Below are 8,255 nucleotides of genomic sequence, written 5' to 3'. Positions count from 1 at the left end.
AATGAAAGAAAAATGGCTTCAAAACAATAAAAATGTCACGGCACCTCAAATAGTAAAGTATAACAAAGTCACCAAATCTCTCCTAATTGCAATTTAAATGAAATCAAACAATACATAGTTTCCAATAAAGGGGTCCACCAAGGACCCAAATGCAAGCATTAATCAACCATTCAAAGTCAATTGAAACATTTTAGAAATTTTGAAAGTCCAAAAGCAAGAAAAAGGCCAAAGCCAATTTATTTCAGAAAATTTAAGAAGATAGGCGAACACAAGCTCATTTGGACACAAAGTTCTTAAACTCTTGCATTAAGTATCACCTTAGCAAAACATAGTAACCAATGAAGGCAAACAAGCAATTGAATTGAAACATTAATGCTACCAAAGACTCAAATGTGAACACTAGCCAAGCATTCAAGCTTAATCAAACACTTTTAGGAACTTCAAAGATCCAAAGGCAAAGAAAAGGTGTATGAATGATTCAAATGCAAATATCTTAGGACCTAATTGCAAGAACATGGAATGTAATTGGGCCATAATGCATTGCTGCAAAAATCTCAGGGACCCAATTGATTAGTTTTCTCAATTTTGGGTCATAGTTGCATAAGGGGAAACTTGAGGGGGTTAAGAGGCAATTTTGAAGAATTATTCCATGCATGCACGAGGAAAATTTCTGCAATGAAAACCATTCAGCAACTTTGAAACTTTCTGCAACTTTCGGCCAAACACCTTTGCTGCAATCTTCTTAAACTCAAATCTCCTAATCACAACCTTGGTTAGATTTTTCCAAAAACAACTAACTTCATTCATACTAAACAACAGAAAGCTTAGCCACTACATTCAAACAAACGAAAAACTTAGCAAAACATCAATGGTTTCAAACTTCAGCAAGCAATGGAGCCTGCTGCGATTTGTTTTCAAGCTCAGGAAGAGAGAAAAAAAATGGAGTCTGCTGCAATATTTGTCCACAAGTTTCTATCATCGAGTGCAAACTTTTGGCAAACAAAGTTCATGCAAAACCTTCTAATCATCTCCAGTTAAAAACATTTAACACTCCAATGAATAAACGAAAACTGAAGCCTTTGCCTATGAATGAAAATTTTTCAGCAAACCGAGAGTGGAACTTGCTGCAATTTTCTTACAAATTCAGATTTTTATCACAACTTTGATTAGATGTTTTTAAACCCAACATCACAACCTTAAACCAAGCCACTAACTACACCACCACCATGATCCAAACAAGCAGGAAACTCAGAAAAATATCATACAAAGATTCTGGAAAGCATGCGTGCAACACAGGATTCTAGCAAAACCAGCAAGCAGATTTCATTCATTACCCAGCAAGCATTGGATCTCAATTCAGGTATTTCAGCCCCCAAACATACAAAACATGCATCTTATACCTATAACTACCCAAAAACAGCATAAAAAAAATATACAAACCCACAGAACAAAAGGGAAATCAACGAATTAAAAGTCAGAAATTCAACTTGCCGAAGAAGCGTGCTATTTTTCTGGTTTTGTTCTTGTTCCTCACATGGACAGGAGCAATACTCAAATAAGAATCTATGACACTAGCTTACAAGAAAAATCTAGACTTGCATCCCAAAACTCAACCTAAGACAAACCACCAACCAAAGTTGGAAACTTTAGACAATTTTCTCTCGGCCAAAAACACCAATATGTAAGATATCAACTCCCCACCCAAACTCCAGATTTTAACAAACCCAAAACAAGAAACCTTAGTCATATTGAAGCCAGACCAGAATCAACAAGGACACAGAAATTCAAACAAATAACTAAAGAAAAAAGCTTTGACCTTTAAAAGAAGAAATCGATACCTGAAATGGAGAAAGAGCTTGAACGATTCAGCAAACACTCAACGGAAAAGCGATGATGATGCGGTTGTCTTCTTCCAATCCCAAATCTCTTTTTGTTCTTACGGTTGAAAACCCTTCTTGTTTTGCTTTCTTCAGCCGTCTGCAGCCTTTCCCAACAATCTTCCTTTCGTTTCTCTATCAAGCTTACCGCTTTTCCTAGCCTTTTCTCTTCTTGCGCGCAGGTTTCTTTTCCTCTTGGTCGGCAGCTTCACCCTTTCTACGCTACTCCCTCTTCCCTCAATCTTTCAACGGATTCTTAGCCGTCGCTCTCTCTGATTTCTTCCCCCTTTTTCCAGACCCTTGCTATTTTTCTATCTCTCACGCTCTTCCTCTCTCTTGCTCACTCCAGATTTTCCAGCCGTCCTCTTCTAAAACCTCCCCTTGCGGCTGATGTTTTCTTCTTGCCTTTTATATGGAACTCAAGGCTACTAAACCCTCACCCCAATGGTGAGGATGAAGGGCCTGTCCTTCCTTCACATCCAGCCATCCAAAGGAGCCTCTGAGATTGTGCTTTGCACGCTGCAAAAATTTGCAGCGTGCATGCCGCGACTCTTTTTCTTTTTTTTTTTTAACTAATTAATTAATTAAACAAAATTCATAATAATAGATAATAATAATAACAAAAACAACTTAATTAATATTAGATAAAAATAAATAAACCAGAAACAACAAAATGCAACTTTCCAATTTCTTTTTTTTCATTTTTCCATTTTTCTCTTTTTTTTTTCAAAATAACTTAAAATAAAATAAAATGCCAAAGGGTTGAATTTAAAAGAAATAAACATATTTTGTGAGCAATTTTCTTCTCTTTTTTTTTATGATTTTCTATGCTAAAACTTGAAAAGCTTAAATAACAACTAATATGACAAATAAAAAATAAATAGCAAATGAATTAGACAAACTAAAGAAGCTAAAACAAAATAACAACTAAAAGTGCAAAACAAACAATAATGAACTAAAATGCAAACAATCTAAAACAAAATCATGAATTAGATGCAACATACAAAATTATTTAAAAATTTGGTGTCTACAGTTTGCCCCTCTTTGTCTGAGTTTTGAAAAAACTTGAGACAAAGAAGTAGACACCAAATACTTACCAGTGTTATTCGGTTGCAAAAATGATCCGAACGGACAGGAATTCTAAAACGGGACTGACCCGAACATGAATTTAAAACGGGACTGACCCGAGCAGGAATTTAAAACGGGACTGACCCGAACAGGAATTTAAAACGGGACTGACCCGAACAGAAATTAAACGGGACTGACCCGAACAGGAATTTAAACGGGACTGGCCCGAACGGGAATTTAAACGGGACTGACCCGCGGCTAGCAGCGGGGGAAAATGAAATGCTCACTAGTGGGACTGACCCACGGCTAGTGGCGATGCAAAATGAAAATGCGGGTATGTATGAAGAAAACTGTATAAGACTTTATTTGAAAATTTATCTAAAGATTTGCCCCAGTAATGAATTGGTCAGTGGGATTAAACCTGAACCTGCCATGATAATCGGCCAGTGGGATAAAACCCGATCCTGCCGAGGTTGGCGGGATGAAACCCGGTCCCAACGAGATATGAACGGTCAGCGGGATAAAACCCGGTCCTGCCGAGGTTGGCGGGATGAAACCCGGTCCCAACGAAGTAAGCGGTCAGCGGGATAAAATCCGGTCCTGCCGAGGTTGGCGGGATGAAACCCGGTCCCAACGAAATAATCGGTCAGCGGGATAAAACCCGGTCCTGCCGAGGTTGGCGGGATGAAACCCGGTCCCAACGAAATATGAACGGTCAGCGGGATAAAACCCGGTCCTGCCGAGAATAAAAGCGGTCAGTGGGATAAAACCCGAGCCTGCCGAGGATAAAAGCGGTCAAGAAATTGAATTTGATTTTCCAAGAAACAAGAATTTGAACTTGATTTTTGATTTTTGACATTTTTTCTTTTTTCTTTTCTTTTTTTTTTCAAAAATAAATTTGCCTCAGTTGGATGAATTTTTGCAATTTGAGTCCATAGTTGATTCGATATCGCCATGTCGCTACACCTTTTGATCAATTTTGATTGCAACATTTTCAAATCTGCCTTTGTTCCCCGGAGGCCTCTTTCCAACACCAATTTCCAGTGCGAGGTGTGATTACTTTCTCCTGTGCATGCAAATTTTCCTGTGAAAGAAAAAAAAAACAAAGAAATTGCCATCACCATTTGATCTGTTTTCCTTCGAGAATCGTGTAAACATGAGTCTTTCAACGCCTTTATCAACTTTTGCTGCGGCAGCCGATTGAGTTGGATTTCTCACCCTGAAGGCTTTTCCAATTTTCAAACTGACCAGGTATGTGCTTTGTTATATTGTGAAGTCTGTGTAGCTGGCTTGGCTGAATTTCAACTGTTCCCAAAAGATGACTGAATCCAAGCATGCTTTTTGCAATAAACCATGGGGATTGTCATTCACCACAATTCAATGATAAAGAATGAGGTATGCAAGAAAATTCACATGTCATGTAAAAATGAATATACACGAGAATGTACACCTAACCATTTGTGCTTAAATTCTACAAAAATGCCATGAATGCAAGTAATTTGGAAAAAATGAGTTTCCTAAGAATGTATTTTGCAAAAGAATGTTTTACAAAATGACAGCTTTGGCCAACAGATGTCATATTCAAATCTCTGGATATCTTAGCTCCGGAATTCAATGTTGCCAGAGGTATGACAAAAATGAGAAGAAATCTAAATGGACCAAACCACCAGTTGTTCCTCTTTGTGCTTGCTCATTGCAGAAACCTACCTTGGCGCCCATTCGGGTTTTCACCAAGGTTGTACCCCACCCTTTTTGTTGGTTTTTTCTTTTTCTTTTTCTTTTTTTTTCTTGAGGTGCCCTTGTGGGTTTTCACCTAATGAAACAATGGAAGAACTCAAGCATAGTCAACTCAGGAATGTAAGTTGAAGATTGCTGGCATCAGTAAAATGCGCTTCCCTTATAGACTTAACCGAAGGCATTATGGACATCACGTGCCAGTTGATTAGCAAAATCCCTAATAGAAATGCAGCAAGTGACGAAAGCCAGGACTTTTGGGCTTTTGTAATGAGGTCAGGTGGGGTGTTTTTCAAGAAAAGTTGAGGCTTGAAAGCAGGCTTGATGAAAGGTGTGAAATAAACTGAGATTGCATCATTTTGAAATTATCTCCAATTTTTGAACGAAACCAAGGAAAACTTGCCCCAGTTTGCTTGGATTTTTCTCTCTTTGCATTTTTTTCATTGCATTTTTCTCACTTTTTACATTTTTCTTCAAAAAACTAAATTTGCCCCAGTGTGGGGTTTGCAATTCTCAGGGGTTGCCAAACGAAAATTATTGTTCTGATAGTTCAAAGGGGATGACTAGGGATGAAATGTTTTGATCGGAAAGGAAGATGGCCTGACTTTTGCCTCGTCTCTTGCATGATTTCCTAAAAGAAACTTTGCATAATCAAATAAAGAACATCTTACACATGTCCGAGTTGATAGGTTGAGGGAATGTCTGTCCTTCCATCTCTCCTTTGAACACCCAATAAGCTTTGTCAATTTGAAGCAAATTTGCCTTCGACTTCATCTTTCATCGCTTTAGCACTTTGTTTCCTTCTTCAGAAGATCGGTGGCTGATCCTTTTGTTATGAACATAGGCCATGCGTTTTGACAACGTTGGTCATAGCACATAGCATTCAACTGCTTTTCATCAATCAGAATCAATCGTTAATGATACTGCTTTAACCAATCAACTTTCAACCTGGCTGGAAAGGGATTTTCTCAAATGAAGGGATTTATCAATGAAGGAATTTCCAAATGAAGGGATTTTTCCAGTGAAGGGATTCATCAATGAAGGGATTTTTCCAGCGAAGTGATTTTCAATGAAGGGATTTTTCAATGGTTTTTCTCAATGAAAGCTTTCTCAATGAAGGGTTTTATTATTGAAGGCTTTCTCAAAGAAGAGATTTCTCAATGAAGGGATTTTCTCAAATGAAGGGACTTTCCAATGTATGGCTTCCTCAAAGAAAGGATTTCTCAACGAGGGGATTTTTTAATGAAGGGTTTTCTCAATGAAGGCTTTCTCGAAGAAGAGATTTCTCAATGAAGGGACTTTTCAATGTATGGCTTCATCGGATTCCAGAACAATGATATTCAAAGGGTCAAGTAATTTCATCTTTGGCCATCTTAAAGAAATAAAAAAAATTCAGGACAATAATCAAATAAAACAAATTATGCATTTCATGCAACTTCAAAACTCAATTGCAAAAGACTCTTTCATTAAGCTATTCACATATGCAAGAAAAAGTTTTTGTGAACTTTAGTAAATGACAACCCCTAGATTTATCGAAATTCCCTTCGAGAGGGAGGATAATCAGCCATCCAAATTGTGCAGAGTTCCTTCAGGATTTTCAAATTTCGTCATTGGAGGTGGATGCCTCAAAGGTGTCCTTGTGTCTGGGAAAAGGGTTTGTACTTATACTTGGTCCTTGTTCTTCTCTTCCTCTCAAAATTATGTCTCTGGCCTCAATCATGTCCTGAATTTTGTGTTTAAGTACCCAACAGTTGGCAGTAGAATGTCCCGGAGCTCCAGAATGATAGGCGCAAAAAGATTGAGGATTATAACCAGGGGGAACTCCTTTAGCATAGACTTTAGGAGGTATTGTACCAATTTTCCCTGCGGCCTTGAGCTGCTCATATAGTTGATCCAAGGGCCGACCTAATTTGGTAAAAGTTCTATATCGGGCCGGGTCTTGGGTGCCGGCGGTCTTTTGATAGTTGTAGTTATGGTTGACGGGTAAGGTGGGTCTTGGATGATAAGGAGAGCGAGGTCTAGTTTGAAAGCTATGTGGAGAAATATGAAATGGTGTTGTAGGTGTGTTTGGGTAATTTGGTCGAGGTCGAGGATGAGGGGTATTAATGTGATAAACAGGATGAGGGTTTGAATAGTCAGGGTAAGGGTTTGAGTAGGTAAGGTATTGTCGAGGTCTGAGTATTGGAGCAGGGTTTCGATTCCAGACAAAAGCAGTTTCCCCCTCTTTCTTTTGGAATTGTTGTTTCTTCCCATTACTACCTTGGCTTTGCAAAGCATCCAACTGTGATTTGAGGGCAGACACATTAACAATCTTTCCAGCTTTCACGAAATCATCAAATTCCTCAAGCTTATTAACAATTGCGGCAAATGAGCATCCAGTCATGCGGAAAATTTCTTCAAAGTACGGCGGATCATGTGCCTTAATGAAAGCGCGTATGATTTCGTCCTCAGTCATTGGTGGCTCGACCTTTGCAGCTATTTTTCTCCACCTTTTGGCATAAGTCTTGTGGTCCTCAGAGGGTTTTCTTTTTGTTCCTTCCAACGTGGTTCGCGTCGGAGCCAGCTCGCAATTATACTCGTACTGCCTTACAAAAGCGTTGGACAAGTCAAACCAGGTCTTCGCTTCTTCGGGTTTCAGCTTGGAATACCAGTCGAGTGCATCCCCCTCCAGACTTTCTGGGAATAGCCTCAAAGGCAGATTTTCATCATCTGTTGGCCTACCCAACTTGTTGGCGAACAATCTGAGGTGTGTCTTGGGATTGCCCGTCCCATCATACTTGTTAAACTTCGGAGTTTTGAACCCCTCAGGCAATTGCACATTCGGGAAAAGGCAAAGCTCATCGTAATCCAAGACTCCTTGTTTGTTCAACCCCTGACTTTTCTTTATAAACTCATCGAAACGGTCCAGGCGTTTAAGAAGCTTTATATCAACGGGAACGGAAGATTCCCCAATTTCTGGCTTGGTTTGAATAGTATGGTCTGGTAGGAATGGCTCAGCAGTAGTGTGATAAAAGGTATTTGGCTCAGGTGGTATGTTTAAAGTAGCTTGGGGTGGTGGGCCTTGCATGTGAGCAGGGAAAAATGAAGGACCAGGAGGGTAAGTGTATGGCAAATGTATGGTGGGATATGTGAAAGTTCCTTCGGTTGGAATAGGGAAAGATGGAGTATCAGTGACTTGAGTTGAAGGGATGACAAATGGCTCTGGCTCTGGCTGCCTGTCAGGTACAGGTTCAGGTTGAACTCCGCTGCTGATTAACTCATCAATCAACTTCCTTTGGGTTGCCATTTCAGATGCCATTTCCCCAAATTTGGCGAGTAATTCAGTCAACTGAACTCCGGGACTTGTGGCTTCCGGTTGGGTAGTTGCAGCGGTCTTATCAGACGATCCTGGCCGAGTACTCATGTCTACACGATTCTTTTGGGCTTTACTACGGGATCGCGTTATGATGGGGCTTCGCCGAAAAGCTATGTTTAAATATTACCTGAGAATTTTTGAAAGATTACCCTTAGATTTAACCCTCGCTTAGTTATAATAAAGATAAAGTGTGACAGCCCCACTTCCCCCTAAGGCGAACC

Source organism: Coffea arabica, chromosome 2c (assembly GCF_036785885.1).
Source record: "Coffea arabica cultivar ET-39 chromosome 2c, Coffea Arabica ET-39 HiFi, whole genome shotgun sequence".
In the NCBI taxonomy this organism is placed as follows: domain Eukaryota; kingdom Viridiplantae; phylum Streptophyta; class Magnoliopsida; order Gentianales; family Rubiaceae; genus Coffea; species Coffea arabica.
The sequence above is the reverse complement of the archived record's forward strand: the minus strand, read 5'-3'. Positions refer to the sequence as shown.